We start from the raw sequence: 16,358 nt of genomic DNA, 5'->3' as shown, positions 1-16,358 counted from the left end.
GTAAGTCTCTCGACTCAGTTGCAGCTGGAGGATAGTAGCCATCCTCTCCGACAGTTGGATATAGAACTAACACCGAACGGCTGCGTGTGATTCTGTGTCGAGGGAAGGAAAAGGAAAACGGTTCGAACCTGTGGTGAAGTCGTTCTTCTCTGGTTCCTCGTCTTTCCCATCGACCACAGGAGTAATTTCGGTGGTGTAATTCTTGAACGGCTCGAGCGAATCGTACGTTTTGTTGAATTCCTCACCAGGCACGATCTCTTCCGTTTCGTTCACAACAGTTTCTCCCTCGGGATCTTTGATCAACACCCTTTCGGAGGCGACATCGTGTAAGAAAGGAAAGAATCGCTGTATCGAGAGCACGATAGCTACCTGATCTCTTCGACTTCGGGCAGTGCATCCACGACAACGGTCACATCTTCTGGGCCAGGCACCAGAGTCACGTCGATCAGCGGCGTTGGATCTAAAAGCATTACGAGCTCGCGTCACGAAAGGCTGTCGTCAGGCAAGCGTCAAATGGCCGATTCGCAGACAAAGTTCGACAGCTAGCATTCGGGCTTCCACCAACCTGTTGTGAACTCCTTTTCTATCGGCTTCCCTTCAGTTCCGTTCGAAAGTGGGGTAACGGTGGCGGTGTAAGTTTTGTTCGGTTCCATGGGATAGGTCTCGTCGAATTTCTCCCCGGGAGTAACCGGCACGGTTTCCTCAACGACTGACGTTCCGTTTTCGTCCTCGATCGATACCCTGAAAAAGACAGATAGAAAGAGAGGGTGAGGAGGGCAGGAGAGACATAGAAAACGGATCGAGATCACTTACTTGATGGCATCGACTTCTGGCGCCGGATCTGCTTCGAGGGTAACGTCTTCGTGGGTCGGCGTCGCAGTGAAATCGCTCAATAACGGCCGATCTGAACACAGACACGGTATAAGTAGCCATTCCCATCCGGGAAATACTCTGAAAGTTTTCCTCACCGGTCGCTTCAGTGACTTTCTCAGCTGGACCGACTTGCTCGTCGTCGACAACTGGGTGAGCTTCGATATCGTAAGTGGTGTCTGGGTCCAATTCGTCAAACGTTGTTTTGTACGTCAGGTCTTTCGCCGGACTCTCCTAAAGTAACATCAGGTCGATCGAATGAAAACAACGCCAGATCAGGGAAGGGAAACAACAGCCAACAAACCTCAACTTGCTCTTCGCTTGATCCATCCGGACGTGTGAGTTTGAACACTACGCCATCGATGGAATCGTCGCTTGCCACTGCCTCGACATCCAAGAAGTCCTCTCCCTTATCGGTAACATCCAAAGATGCCAATTTCTTGCCGACTGCAAAGAAAACACGATAACGACAGTTCGAAATGCACGCGGACCTATGTAACCGCCCTGGTGCGACCTCAGGTGACAAGACGAATCATGTGTCGTGTACTGTGTAGCATGCTGATTGAAAAAGGGAAGCGAATTGGTCTGTCGTTTTCCTAGCTTGGCTAGAAGCAGTTGGCAGTTTTATGACGCATTGAGCTGCTGTATAGGCTATAAATGTGCTTGCTTCGTTGCAATATAACCGTCGAATCTGTAAGTCTCTCGACTCAGTTGCAGCTGGAGGATAGTAGCCATCCTCTCCGACAGTTGGATATAGAACTAACACCGAACGGCTGCGTGTGATTCTGTGTCGAGGGAAGGAAAAGGAAAACGGTTCGAACCTGTGGTGAAGTCGTTCTTCTCTGGTTCCTCGTCTTTCCCATCGACCACAGGAGTAATTTCGGTGGTGTAATTCTTGAACGGCTCGAGCGAATCGTACGTTTTGTTGAATTCCTCACCAGGCACGATCTCTTCCGTTTCGTTCACAACAGTTTCTCCCTCGGGATCTTTGATCAACACCCTTTCGGAGGCGACATCGTGTAAGAAAGGAAAGAATCGCTGTATCGAGAGCACGATAGCTACCTGATCTCTTCGACTTCGGGCAGTGCATCCACGACAACGGTCACATCTTCTGGGCCAGGCACCAGAGTCACGTCGATCAGCGGCGTTGGATCTAAAAGCATTACGAGCTCGCATCACGAAAGGCTGTCGTCAGGCAAGCGTCAAATGGCCGATTCGCAGACAAAGTTCGACAGCTAGCATTCGGGCTTCCACCAACCTGTTGTGAACTCCTTTTCTATCGGCTTCCCTTCAGTTCCGTTCGAAAGTGGGGTAACGGTGGCGGCGTAAGTTTTGTTCGGTTCCATGGGATAGGTCTCGTCGAATTTCTCCCCGGGAGTAACCGGCACGGTTTCCTCAACGACTGACGTTCCGTTTTCGTCCTCGATCGATACCCTGAAAAAGACAGATAGAAAGAGAGGGTGAGGAAGGCAGGAGAGACATAGAAAACGGATCGAGATCACTTACTTGATGGCATCGACTTCTGGCGCCGGATCTGCTTCGAGGGTAACGTCTTCGTGGGTCGGCGTCGCAGTGAAATCGCTCAATAACGGCCGATCTGAACACAGACACGGTATAAGTAGCCATTCCCATCCGGGAAATACTCTGAAAGTTTTCCTCACCGGTCGCTTCAGTGACTTTCTCAGCTGGACCGACTTGCTCGTCGTCGACAACTGGGTGAGCTTCGATATCGTAAGTGGTGTCTGGGTCCAATTCGTCAAACGTTGTTTTGTACGTCAGGTCTTCCGCCGGACTCTCCTAAAGTAACATCAGGTCGATCGAATGAAAACAACGCCAGATCAGGGAAGGGAAACAACAGCCAACAAACCTCAACTTGCTCTTCGCTTGATCCATCCGGACGTGTGAGTTTGAACACTACGCCATCGATGGAATCGTCGCTTGCCACTGCCTTGACATCCAAGAAGTCCTCTCCCTTATCGGTAACATCCAAAGATGCCAATTTCTTGCCGACTGCAAAGAAAACACGATAACGACAGTTCGAAATGCACGCGGACCTATGTAACCGCCCTGGTGCGACCTCAGGTGACAAGACGAATCATGTGTCGTGTACTGTGTAGCATGCTGATTGAAAAAGGGAAGCGAATTGGTCTGTCGTTTTCCTAGCTTGGCTAGAAGCAGTTGGCAGTTTTATGACGCATTGAGCTGCTGTATAGGCTATAAATGTGCTTGCTTCGTTGCAATATAACCGTCGAATCTGTAAGTCTCTCGACTCAGTTGCAGCTGGAGGATAGTAGCCATCCTCTCCGACAGTTGGATATAGAACTAACACCGAACGGCTGCGTGTGATTCTGTGTCGAGGGAAGGAAAAGGAAAACGGTTCGAACCTGTGGTGAAGTCGTTCTTCTCTGGTTCCTCGTCTTTCCCATCGACCACAGGAGTAATTTCGGTGGTGTAATTCTTGAACGGCTCGAGCGAATCGTACGTTTTGTTGAATTCCTCACCAGGCACGATCTCTTCCGTTTCGTTCACAACAGTTTCTCCCTCGGGATCTTTGATCAACACCCTTTCGGAGGCGACATCGTGTAAGAAAGGAAAGAATCGCTGTATCGAGAGCACGATAGCTACCTGATCTCTTCGACTTCGGGCAGTGCATCCACGACAACGGTCACATCTTCTGGGCCAGGCACCAGAGTCACGTCGATCAGCGGCGTTGGATCTAAAAGCATTACGAGCTCGCGTCACGAAAGGCTGTCGTCAGGCAAGCGTCAAATGGCCGATTCGCAGACAAAGTTCGACAGCTAGCATTCGGGCTTCCACCAACCTGTTGTGAACTCCTTTTCTATCGGCTTCCCTTCAGTTCCGTTCGAAAGTGGGGTAACGGTGGCGGTGTAAGTTTTGTTCGGTTCCATGGGATAGGTCTCGTCGAATTTCTCCCCGGGAGTAACCGGCACGGTTTCCTCAACGACTGACGTTCCGTTTTCGTCCTCGATCGATACCCTGAAAAAGACAGATAGAAAGAGAGGGTGAGGAGGGCAGGAGAGACATAGAAAACGGATCGAGATCACTTACTTGATGGCATCGACTTCTGGCGCCGGATCTGCTTCGAGGGTAACGTCTTCGTGGGTCGGCGTCGCAGTGAAATCGCTCAATAACGGCCGATCTGAACACAGACACGGTATAAGTAGCCATTCCCATCCGGGAAATACTCTGAAAGTTTTCCTCACCGGTCGCTTCAGTGACTTTCTCAGCTGGACCGACTTGCTCGTCGTCGACAACTGGGTGAGCTTCGATATCGTAAGTGGTGTCTGGGTCCAATTCGTCAAACGTTGTTTTGTACGTCAGGTCTTCCGCCGGACTCTCCTAAAGTAACATCAGGTCGATCGAATGAAAACAACGCCAGATCAGGGAAGGGAAACAACAGCCAACAAACCTCAACTTGCTCTTCGCTTGATCCATCCGGACGTGTGAGTTTGAACACTACGCCATCGATGGAATCGTCGCTTGCCACTGCCTCGACATCCAAGAAGTCCTCTCCCTTATCGGTAACATCCAAAGATGCCAATTTCTTGCCGACTGCAAAGAAAACACGATAACGACAGTTCGAAATGCACGCGGACCTATGTAACCGCCCTGGTGCGACCTCAGGTGACAAGACGAATCATGTGTCGTGTACTGTGTAGCATGCTGATTGAAAAAGGGAAGCGAATTGGTCTGTCGTTTTCCTAGCTTGGCTAGAAGCAGTTGGCAGTTTTATGACGCATTGAGCTGCTGTATTGGCTATAAATGTGCTTGCTTCGTTGCAATATAACCGTCGAATCTGTAAGTCTCTCGACTCAGTTGCAGCTGGAGGATAGTAGCCATCCTCTCCGACAGTTGGATATAGAACTAACACCGAACGGCTGCGTGTGATTCTGTGTCGAGGGAAGGAAAAGGAAAACGGTTCGAACCTGTGGTGAAGTCGTTCTTCTCTGGTTCCTCGTCTTTCCCATCGACCACAGGAGTAATTTCGGTGGTGTAATTCTTGAACGGCTCGAGCGAATCGTACGTTTTGTTGAATTCCTCACCAGGCACGATCTCTTCCGTTTCGTTCACAACAGTTTCTCCCTCGGGATCTTTGATCAACACCCTTTCGGAGGCGACATCGTGTAAGAAAGGAAAGAATCGCTGTATCGAGAGCACGATAGCTACCTGATCTCTTCGACTTCGGGCAGTGCATCCACGACAACGGTCACATCTTCTGGGCCAGGCACCAGAGTCACGTCGATCAGCGGCGTTGGATCTAAAAGCATTACGAGCTCGCATCACGAAAGGCTGTCGTCAGGCAAGCGTCAAATGGCCGATTCGCAGACAAAGTTCGACAGCTAGCATTCGGGCTTCCACCAACCTGTTGTGAACTCCTTTTCTATCGGCTTCCCTTCAGTTCCGTTCGAAAGTGGGGTAACGGTGGCGGCGTAAGTTTTGTTCGGTTCCATGGGATAGGTCTCGTCGAATTTCTCCCCGGGAGTAACCGGCACGGTTTCCTCAACGACTGACGTTCCGTTTTCGTCCTCGATCGATACCCTGAAAAAGACAGATAGAAAGAGAGGGTGAGGAAGGCAGGAGAGACATAGAAAACGGATCGAGATCACTTACTTGATGGCATCGACTTCTGGCGCCGGATCTGCTTCGAGGGTAACGTCTTCGTGGGTCGGCGTCGCAGTGAAATCGCTCAATAACGGCCGATCTGAACACAGACACGGTATAAGTAGCCATTCCCATCCGGGAAATACTCTGAAAGTTTTCCTCACCGGTCGCTTCAGTGACTTTCTCAGCTGGACCGACTTGCTCGTCGTCGACAACTGGGTGAGCTTCGATATCGTAAGTGGTGTCTGGGTCCAATTCGTCAAACGTTGTTTTGTACGTCAGGTCTTCCGCCGGACTCTCCTAAAGTAACATCAGGTCGATCGAATGAAAACAACGCCAGATCAGGGAAGGGAAACAACAGCCAACAAACCTCAACTTGCTCTTCGCTTGATCCATCCGGACGTGTGAGTTTGAACACTACGCCATCGATGGAATCGTCGCTTGCCACTGCCTCGACATCCAAGAAGTCCTCTCCCTTATCGGTAACATCCAAAGATGCCAATTTCTTGCCGACTGCAAAGAAAACACGATAACGACAGTTCGAAATGCACGCGGACCTATGTAACCGCCCTGGTGCGACCTCAGGTGACAAGACGAATCATGTGTCGTGTACTGTGTAGCATGCTGATTGAAAAAGGGAAGCGAATTGGTCTGTCGTTTTCCTAGCTTGGCTAGAAGCAGTTGGCAGTTTTATGACGCATTGAGCTGCTGTATAGGCTATAAATGTGCTTGCTTCGTAGCAATATAACCGTCGAATCTGTAAGTCTCTCGACTCAGTTGCAGCTGGAGGATAGTAGCCATCCTCTCCGACAGTTGGATATAGAACTAACACCGAACGGCTGCGTGTGATTCTGTGTCGAGGGAAGGAAAAGGAAAACGGTTCGAACCTGTGGTGAAGTCGTTCTTCTCTGGTTCCTCGTCTTTCCCATCGACCACAGGAGTAATTTCGGTGGTGTAATTCTTGAACGGCTCGAGCGAATCGTACGTTTTGTTGAATTCCTCACCAGGCACGATCTCTTCCGTTTCGTTCACAACAGTTTCTCCCTCGGGATCTTTGATCAACACCCTTTCGGAGGCGACATCGTGTAAGAAAGGAAAGAATCGCTGTATCGAGAGCACGATAGCTACCTGATCTCTTCGACTTCGGGCAGTGCATCCACGACAACGGTCACATCTTCTGGGCCAGGCACCAGAGTCACGTCGATCAGCGGCGTTGGATCTAAAAGCATTACGAGCTCGCGTCACGAAAGGCTGTCGTCAGGCAAGCGTCAAATGGCCGATTCGCAGACAAAGTTCGACAGCTAGCATTCGGGCTTCCACCAACCTGTTGTGAACTCCTTTTCTATCGGCTTCCCTTCAGTTCCGTTCGAAAGTGGGGTAACGGTGGCGGTGTAAGTTTTGTTCGGTTCCATGGGATAGGTCTCGTCGAATTTCTCCCCGGGAGTAACCGGCACGGTTTCCTCAACGACTGACGTTCCGTTTTCGTCCTCGATCGATACCCTGAAAAAGACAGATAGAAAGAGAGGGTGAGGAGGGCAGGAGAGACATAGAAAACGGATCGAGATCACTTACTTGATGGCATTGACTTCTGGCGCCGGATCTGCTTCGAGGGTAACGTCTTCGTGGGTCGGCGTCGCAGTGAAATCGCTCAATAACGGCCGATCTGAACACAGACACGGTATAAGTAGCCATTCCCATCCGGGAAATACTCTGAAAGTTTTCCTCACCGGTCGCTTCAGTGACTTTCTCAGCTGGACCGACTTGCTCGTCGTCGACAACTGGGTGAGCTTCGATATCGTAAGTGGTGTCTGGGTCCAATTCGTCAAACGTTGTTTTGTACGTCAGGTCTTCCGCCGGACTCTCCTAAAGTAACATCAGGTCGATCGAATGAAAACAACGCCAGATCAGGGAAGGGAAACAACAGCCAACAAACCTCAACTTGCTCTTCGCTTGATCCATCCGGACGTGTGAGTTTGAACACTACGCCATCGATGGAATCGTCGCTTGCCACTGCCTCGACATCCAAGAAGTCCTCTCCCTTATCGGTAACATCCAAAGATGCCAATTTCTTGCCGACTGCAAAGAAAACACGATAACGACAGTTCGAAATGCACGCGGACCTATGTAACCGCCCTGGTGCGACCTCAGGTGACAAGACGAATCATGTGTCGTGTACTGTGTAGCATGCTGATTGAAAAAGGGAAGCGAATTGGTCTGTCGTTTTCCTAGCTTGGCTAGAAGCAGTTGGCAGTTTTATGACGCATTGAGCTGCTGTATAGGCTATAAATGTGCTTGCTTCGTTGCAATATAACCGTCGAATCTGTAAGTCTCTCGACTCAGTTGCAGCTGGAGGATAGTAGCCATCCTCTCCGACAGTTGGATATAGAACTAACACCGAACGGCTGCGTGTGATTCTGTGTCGAGGGAAGGAAAAGGAAAACGGTTCGAACCTGTGGTGAAGTCGTTCTTCTCTGGTTCCTCGTCTTTCCCATCGACCACAGGAGTAATTTCGGTGGTGTAATTCTTGAACGGCTCGAGCGAATCGTACGTTTTGTTGAATTCCTCACCAGGCACGATCTCTTCCGTTTCGTTCACAACAGTTTCTCCCTCGGGATCTTTGATCAACACCCTTTCGGAGGCGACATCGTGTAAGAAAGGAAAGAATCGCTGTATCGAGAGCACGATAGCTACCTGATCTCTTCGACTTCGGGCAGTGCATCCACGACAACGGTCACATCTTCTGGGCCAGGCACCAGAGTCACGTCGATCAGCGGCGTTGGATCTAAAAGCATTACGAGCTCGCGTCACGAAAGGCTGTCGTCAGGCAAGCGTCAAATGGCCGATTCGCAGACAAAGTTCGACAGCTAGCATTCGGGCTTCCACCAACCTGTTGTGAACTCCTTTTCTATCGGCTTCCCTTCAGTTCCGTTCGAAAGTGGGGTAACGGTGGCGGTGTAAGTTTTGTTCGGTTCCATGGGATAGGTCTCGTCGAATTTCTCCCCGGGAGTAACCGGCACGGTTTCCTCAACGACTGACGTTCCGTTTTCGTCCTCGATCGATACCCTGAAAAAGACAGATAGAAAGAGAGGGTGAGGAGGGCAGGAGAGACATAGAAAACGGATCGAGATCACTTACTTGATGGCATCGACTTCTGGCGCCGAATCTGCTTCGAGGGTAACGTCTTCGTGGGTCGGCGTCGCAGTGAAATCGCTCAATAACGGCCGATCTGAACACAGACACGGTATAAGTAGCCATTCCCATCCGGGAAATACTCTGAAAGTTTTCCTCACCGGTCGCTTCAGTGACTTTCTCAGCTGGACCGACTTGCTCGTCGTCGACAACTGGGTGAGCTTCGATATCGTAAGTGGTGTCTGGGTCCAATTCGTCAAACGTTGTTTTGTACGTCAGGTCTTCCGCCGGACTCTCCTAAAGTAACATCAGGTCGATCGAATGAAAACAACGCCAGATCAGGGAAGGGAAACAACAGCCAACAAACCTCAACTTGCTCTTCGCTTGATCCATCCGGACGTGTGAGTTTGAACACTACGCCATCGATGGAATCGTCGCTTGCCACTGCCTCGACATCCAAGAAGTCCTCTCCCTTATCGGTAACATCCAAAGATGCCAATTTCTTGCCGACTGCAAAGAAAACACGATAACGACAGTTCGAAATGCACGCGGACCTATGTAACCGCCCTGGTGCGACCTCAGGTGACAAGACGAATCATGTGTCGTGTACTGTGTAGCATGCTGATTGAAAAAGGGAAGCGAATTGGTCTGTCGTTTTCATAGCTTGGCTAGAAGCAGTTGGCAGTTTTATGACGCATTGAGCTGCTGTATAGGCTATAAATGTGCTTGCTTCGTTGCAATATATTCGTCGAATCTGTAAGTCTCTCGACTCAGTTGCAGCTGGAGGATAGTAGCCATCCTCTCCGACAGTTGGATATAGAACTAACACCGAACGGCTGCGTGTGATTCTGTGTCGAGGGAAGGAAAAGGAAAACGGTTCGAACCTGTGGTGAAGTCGTTCTTCTCTGGTTCCTCGTCTTTCCCATCGACCACAGGAGTAATTTCGGTGGTGTAATTCTTGAACGGCTCGAGCGAATCGTACGTTTTGTTGAATTCCTCACCAGGCACGATCTCTTCCGTTTCGTTCACAACAGTTTCTCCCTCGGGATCTTTGATCAACACCCTTTCGGAGGCGACATCGTGTAAGAAAGGAAAGAATCGCTGTATCGAGAGCACGATAGCTACCTGATCTCTTCGACTTCGGGCAGTGCATCCACGACAACGGTCACATCTTCTGGGCCAGGCACCAGAGTCACGTCGATCAGCGGCGTTGGATCTAAAAGCATTACGAGCTCGCGTCACGAAAGGCTGTCGTCAGGCAAGCGTCAAATGGCCGATTCGCAGACAAAGTTCGACAGCTAGCATTCGGGCTTCCACCAACCTGTTGTGAACTCCTTTTCTATCGGCTTCCCTTCAGTTCCGTTCGAAAGTGGGGTAACGGTGGCGGTGTAAGTTTTGTTCGGTTCCATGGGATAGGTCTCGTCGAATTTCTCCCCGGGAGTAACCGGCACGGTTTCCTCAACGACTGACGTTCCGTTTTCGTCCTCGATCGATACCCTGAAAAAGACAGATAGAAAGAGAGGGTGAGGAGGGCAGGAGAGACATAGAAAACGGATCGAGATCACTTACTTGATGGCATCGACTTCTGGCGCCGGATCTGCTTCGAGGGTAACGTCTTCGTGGGTCGGCGTCGCAGTGAAATCGCTCAATAACGGCCGATCTGAACACAGACACGGTATAAGTAGCCATTCCCATCCGGGAAATACTCTGAAAGTTTTCCTCACCGGTCGCTTCAGTGACTTTCTCAGCTGGACCGACTTGCTCGTCGTCGACAACTGGGTGAGCTTCGATATCGTAAGTGGTGTCTGGGTCCAATTCGTCAAACGTTGTTTTGTACGTCAGGTCTTCCGCCGGACTCTCCTAAAGTAACATCAGGTCGATCGAATGAAAACAACGCCAGATCAGGAAGGGAAACAACAGCCAACAAACCTCAACTTGCTCTTCGCTTGATCCATCCGGACGTGTGAGTTTGAACACTACGCCATCGATGGAATCGTCGCTTGCCACTGCCTCGACATCCAAGAAGTCCTCTCCCTTATCGGTAACATCCAAAGATGCCAATTTCTTGCCGACTGCAAAGAAAACACGATAACGACAGTTCGAAATGCACGCGGACCTATGTAACCGCCCTGGTGCGACCTCAGGTGACAAGACGAATCATGTGTCGTGTACTGTGTAGCATGCTGATTGAAAAAGGGAAGCGAATTGGTCTGTCGTTTTCCTAGCTTGGCTAGAAGCAGTTGGCAGTTTTATGACGCATTGAGCTGCTGTATAGGCTATAAATGTGCTTGCTTCGTTGCAATATAACCGTCGAATCTGTAAGTCTCTCGACTCAGTTGCAGCTGGAGGATAGTAGCCATCCTCTCCGACAGTTGGATATAGAACTAACACCGAACGGCTGCGTGTGATTCTGTGTCGAGGGAAGGAAAAGGAAAACGGTTCGAACCTGTGGTGAAGTCGTTCTTCTCTGGTTCCTCGTCTTTCCCATCGACCACAGGAGTAATTTCGGTGGTGTAATTCTTGAACGGCTCGAGCGAATCGTACGTTTTGTTGAATTCCTCACCAGGCACGATCTCTTCCGTTTCGTTCACAACAGTTTCTCCCTCGGGATCTTTGATCAACACCCTTTCGGAGGCGACATCGTGTAAGAAAGGAAAGAATCGCTGTATCGAGAGCACGATAGCTACCTGATCTCTTCGACTTCGGGCAGTGCATCCACGACAACGGTCACATCTTCTGGGCCAGGCACCAGAGTCACGTCGATCAGCGGCGTTGGATCTAAAAGCATTACGAGCTCGCGTCACGAAAGGCTGTCGTCAGGCAAGCGTCAAATGGCCGATTCGCAGACAAAGTTCGACAGCTAGCATTCGGGCTTCCACCAACCTGTTGTGAACTCCTTTTCTATCGGCTTCCCTTCAGTTCCGTTCGAAAGTGGGGTAACGGTGGCGGTGTAAGTTTTGTTCGGTTCCATGGGATAGGTCTCGTCGAATTTCTCCCCGGGAGTAACCGGCACGGTTTCCTCAACGACTGACGTTCCGTTTTCGTCCTCGATCGATACCCTGAAAAAGACAGATAGAAAGAGAGGGTGAGGAGGGCAGGAGAGACATAGAAAACGGATCGAGATCACTTACTTGATGGCATCGACTTCTGGCGCCGGATCTGCTTCGAGGGTAACGTCTTCGTGGGTCGGCGTCGCAGTGAAATCGCTCAATAACGGCCGATCTGAACACAGACACGGTATAAGTAGCCATTCCCATCCGGGAAATACTCTGAAAGTTTTCCTCACCGGTCGCTTCAGTGACTTTCTCAGCTGGACCGACTTGCTCGTCGTCGACAACTGGGTGAGCTTCGATATCGTAAGTGGTGTCTGGGTCCAATTCGTCAAACGTTGTTTTGTACGTCAGGTCTTCCGCCGGACTCTCCTAAAGTAACATCAGGTCGATCGAATGAAAACAACGCCAGATCAGGGAAGGGAAACAACAGCCAACAAACCTCAACTTGCTCTTCGCTTGATCCATCCGGACGTGTGAGTTTGAACACTACGCCATCGATGGAATCGTCGCTTGCCACTGCCTCGACATCCAAGAAGTCCTCTCCCTTATCGGTAACATCCAAAGATGCCAATTTCTTGCCGACTGCAAAGAAAACACGATAACGACAGTTCGAAATGCACGCGGACCTATGTAACCGCCCTGGTGCGACCTCAGGTGACAAGACGAATCATGTGTCGTGTACTGTGTAGCATGCTGATTGAAAAAGGGAAGCGAATTGGTCTGTCGTTTTCCTAGCTTGGCTAGAAGCAGTTGGCAGTTTTATGACGCATTGAGCTGCTGTATAGGCTATAAATGTGCTTGCTTCGTTGCAATATAACCGTCGAATCTGTAAGTCTCTCGACTCAGTTGCAGCTGGAGGATAGTAGCCATCCTCTCCGACAGTTGGATATAGAACTAACACCGAACGGCTGCGTGTGATTCTGTGTCGAGGGAAGGAAAAGGAAAACGGTTCGAACCTGTGGTGAAGTCGTTCTTCTCTGGTTCCTCGTCTTTCCCATCGACCACAGGAGTAATTTCGGTGGTGTAATTCTTGAACGGCTCGAGCGAATCGTACGTTTTGTTGAATTCCTCACCAGGCACGATCTCTTCCGTTTCGTTCACAACAGTTTCTCCCTCGGGATCTTTGATCAACACCCTTTCGGAGGCGACATCGTGTAAGAAAGGAAAGAATCGCTGTATCGAGAGCACGATAGCTACCTGATCTCTTCGACTTCGGGCAGTGCATCCACGACAACGGTCACATCTTCTGGGCCAGGCACCAGAGTCACGTCGATCAGCGGCGTTGGATCTAAAAGCATTACGAGCTCGCGTCACGAAAGGCTGTCGTCAGGCAAGCGTCAAATGGCCGATTCGCAGACAAAGTTCGACAGCTAGCATTCGGGCTTCCACCAACCTGTTGTGAACTCCTTTTCTATCGGCTTCCCTTCAGTTCCGTTCGAAAGTGGGGTAACGGTGGCGGTGTAAGTTTTGTTCGGTTCCATGGGATAGGTCTCGTCGAATTTCTCCCCGGGAGTAACCGGCACGGTTTCCTCAACGACTGACGTTCCGTTTTCGTCCTCGATCGATACCCTGAAAAAGACAGATAGAAAGAGAGGGTGAGGAGGGCAGGAGAGACATAGAAAACGGATCGAGATCACTTACTTGATGGCATCGACTTCTGGCGCCGGATCTGCTTCGAGGGTAACGTCTTCGTGGGTCGGCGTCGCAGTGAAATCGCTCAATAACGGCCGATCTGAACACAGACACGGTATAAGTAGCCATTCCCATCCGGGAAATACTCTGAAAGTTTTCCTCACCGGTCGCTTCAGTGACTTTCTCAGCTGGACCGACTTGCTCGTCGTCGACAACTGGGTGAGCTTCGATATCGTAAGTGGTGTCTGGGTCCAATTCGTCAAACGTTGTTTTGTACGTCAGGTCTTCCGCCGGACTCTCCTAAAGTAACATCAGGTCGATCGAATGAAAACAACGCCAGATCAGGGAAGGGAAACAACAGCCAACAAACCTCAACTTGCTCTTCGCTTGATCCATCCGGACGTGTGAGTTTGAACACTACGCCATCGATGGAATCGTCGCTTGCCACTGCCTCGACATCCAAGAAGTCCTCTCCCTTATCGGTAACATCCAAAGATGCCAATTTCTTGCCGACTGCAAAGAAAACACGATAACGACAGTTCGAAATGCACGCGGACCTATGTAACCGCCCTGGTGCGACCTCAGGTGACAAGACGAATCATGTGTCGTGTACTGTGTAGCATGCTGATTGAAAAAGGGAAGCGAATTGGTCTGTCGTTTTCCTAGCTTGGCTAGAAGCAGTTGGCAGTTTTATGACGCATTGAGCTGCTGTATAGGCTATAAATGTGCTTGCTTCGTTGCAATATAACCGTCGAATCTGTAAGTCTCTCGACTCAGTTGCAGCTGGAGGATAGTAGCCATCCTCTCCGACAGTTGGATATAGAACTAACACCGAACGGCTGCGTGTGATTCTGTGTCGAGGGAAGGAAAAGGAAAACGGTTCGAACCTGTGGTGAAGTCGTTCTTCTCTGGTTCCTCGTCTTTCCCATCGACCACAGGAGTAATTTCGGTGGTGTAATTCTTGAACGGCTCGAGCGAATCGTACGTTTTGTTGAATTCCTCACCAGGCACGATCTCTTCCGTTTCGTTCACAACAGTTTCTCCCTCGGGATCTTTGATCAACACCCTTTCGGAGGCGACATCGTGTAAGAAAGGAAAGAATCGCTGTATCGAGAGCACGATAGCTACCTGATCTCTTCGACTTCGGGCAGTGCATCCACGACAACGGTCACATCTTCTGGGCCAGGCACCAGAGTCACGTCGATCAGCGGCGTTGGATCTAAAAGCATTACGAGCTCGCGTCACGAAAGGCTGTCGTCAGGCAAGCGTCAAATGGCCGATTCGCAGACAAAGTTCGACAGCTAGCATTCGGGCTTCCACCAACCTGTTGTGAACTCCTTTTCTATCGGCTTCCCTTCAGTTCCGTTCGAAAGTGGGGTAACGGTGGCGGTGTAAGTTTTGTTCGGTTCCATGGGATAGGTCTCGTCGAATTTCTCCCCGGGAGTAACCGGCACGGTTTCCTCAACGACTGACGTTCCGTTTTCGTCCTCGATCGATACCCTGAAAAAGACAGATAGAAAGAGAGGGTGAGGAGGGCAGGAGAGACATAGAAAACGGATCGAGATCACTTACTTGATGGCATCGACTTCTGGCGCCGGATCTGCTTCGAGGGTAACGTCTTCGTGGGTCGGCGTCGCAGTGAAATCGCTCAATAACGGCCGATCTGAACACAGACACGGTATAAGTAGCCATTCCCATCCGGGAAATACTCTGAAAGTTTTCCTCACCGGTCGCTTCAGTGACTTTCTCAGCTGGACCGACTTGCTCGTCGTCGACAACTGGGTGAGCTTCGATATCGTAAGTGGTGTCTGGGTCCAATTCGTCAAACGTTGTTTTGTACGTCAGGTCTTCCGCCGGACTCTCCTAAAGTAACATCAGGTCGATCGAATGAAAACAACGCCAGATCAGGGAAGGGAAACAACAGCCAACAAACCTCAACTTGCTCTTCGCTTGATCCATCCGGACGTGTGAGTTTGAACACTACGCCATCGATGGAATCGTCGCTTGCCACTGCCTCGACATCCAAGAAGTCCTCTCCCTTATCGGTAACATCCAAAGATGCCAATTTCTTGCCGACTGCAAAGAAAACACGATAACGACAGTTCGAAATGCACGCGGACCTATGTAACCGCCCTGGTGCGACCTCAGGTGACAAGACGAATCATGTGTCGTGTACTGTGTAGCATGCTGATTGAAAAAGGGAAGCGAATTGGTCTGTCGTTTTCCTAGCTTGGCTAGAAGCAGTTGGCAGTTTTATGACGCATTGAGCTGCTGTATAGGCTATAAATGTGCTTGCTTCGTTGCAATATAACCGTCGAATCTGTAAGTCTCTCGACTCAGTTGCAGCTGGAGGATAGTAGCCATCCTCTCCGACAGTTGGATATAGAACTAACACCGAACGGCTGCGTGTGATTCTGTGTCGAGGGAAGGAAAAGGAAAACGGTTCGAACCTGTGGTGAAGTCGTTCTTCTCTGGTTCCTCGTCTTTCCCATCGACCACAGGAGTAATTTCGGTGGTGTAATTCTTGAACGGCTCGAGCGAATCGTACGTTTTGTTGAATTCCTCACCAGGCACGATCTCTTCCGTTTCGTTCACAACAGTTTCTCCCTCGGGATCTTTGATCAACACCCTTTCGGAGGCGACATCGTGTAAGAAAGGAAAGAATCGCTGTATCGAGAGCACGATAGCTACCTGATCTCTTCGACTTCGGGCAGTGCATCCACGACAACGGTCACATCTTCTGGGCCAGGCACCAGAGTCACGTCGATCAGCGGCGTTGGATCTAAAAGCATTACGAGCTCGCGTCACGAAAGGCTGTCGTCAGGCAAGCGTCAAATGGCCGATTCGCAGACAAAGTTCGACAGCTAGCATTCGGGCTTCCACCAACCTGTTGTGAACTCCTTTTCTATCGGCTTCCCTTCAGTTCCGTTCGAAAGTGGGGTAACGGTGGCGGTGTAAGTTTTGTTCGGTTCCATGGGATAGGTCTCGTCGAATTTCTCCCCGGGAGTAACCGGCACGGTTTCCTCAACGACTGACGTTCCGTTTTCGTCC

This window comes from Botryllus schlosseri, chromosome 8 (assembly GCF_051294905.1).
Source record: "Botryllus schlosseri isolate E-star chromosome 8, Bs_hap1, whole genome shotgun sequence".
Lineage (NCBI taxonomy): Eukaryota > Metazoa > Chordata > Ascidiacea > Stolidobranchia > Styelidae > Botryllus > Botryllus schlosseri.
The sequence above is the reverse complement of the archived record's forward strand: the minus strand, read 5'-3'. Positions refer to the sequence as shown.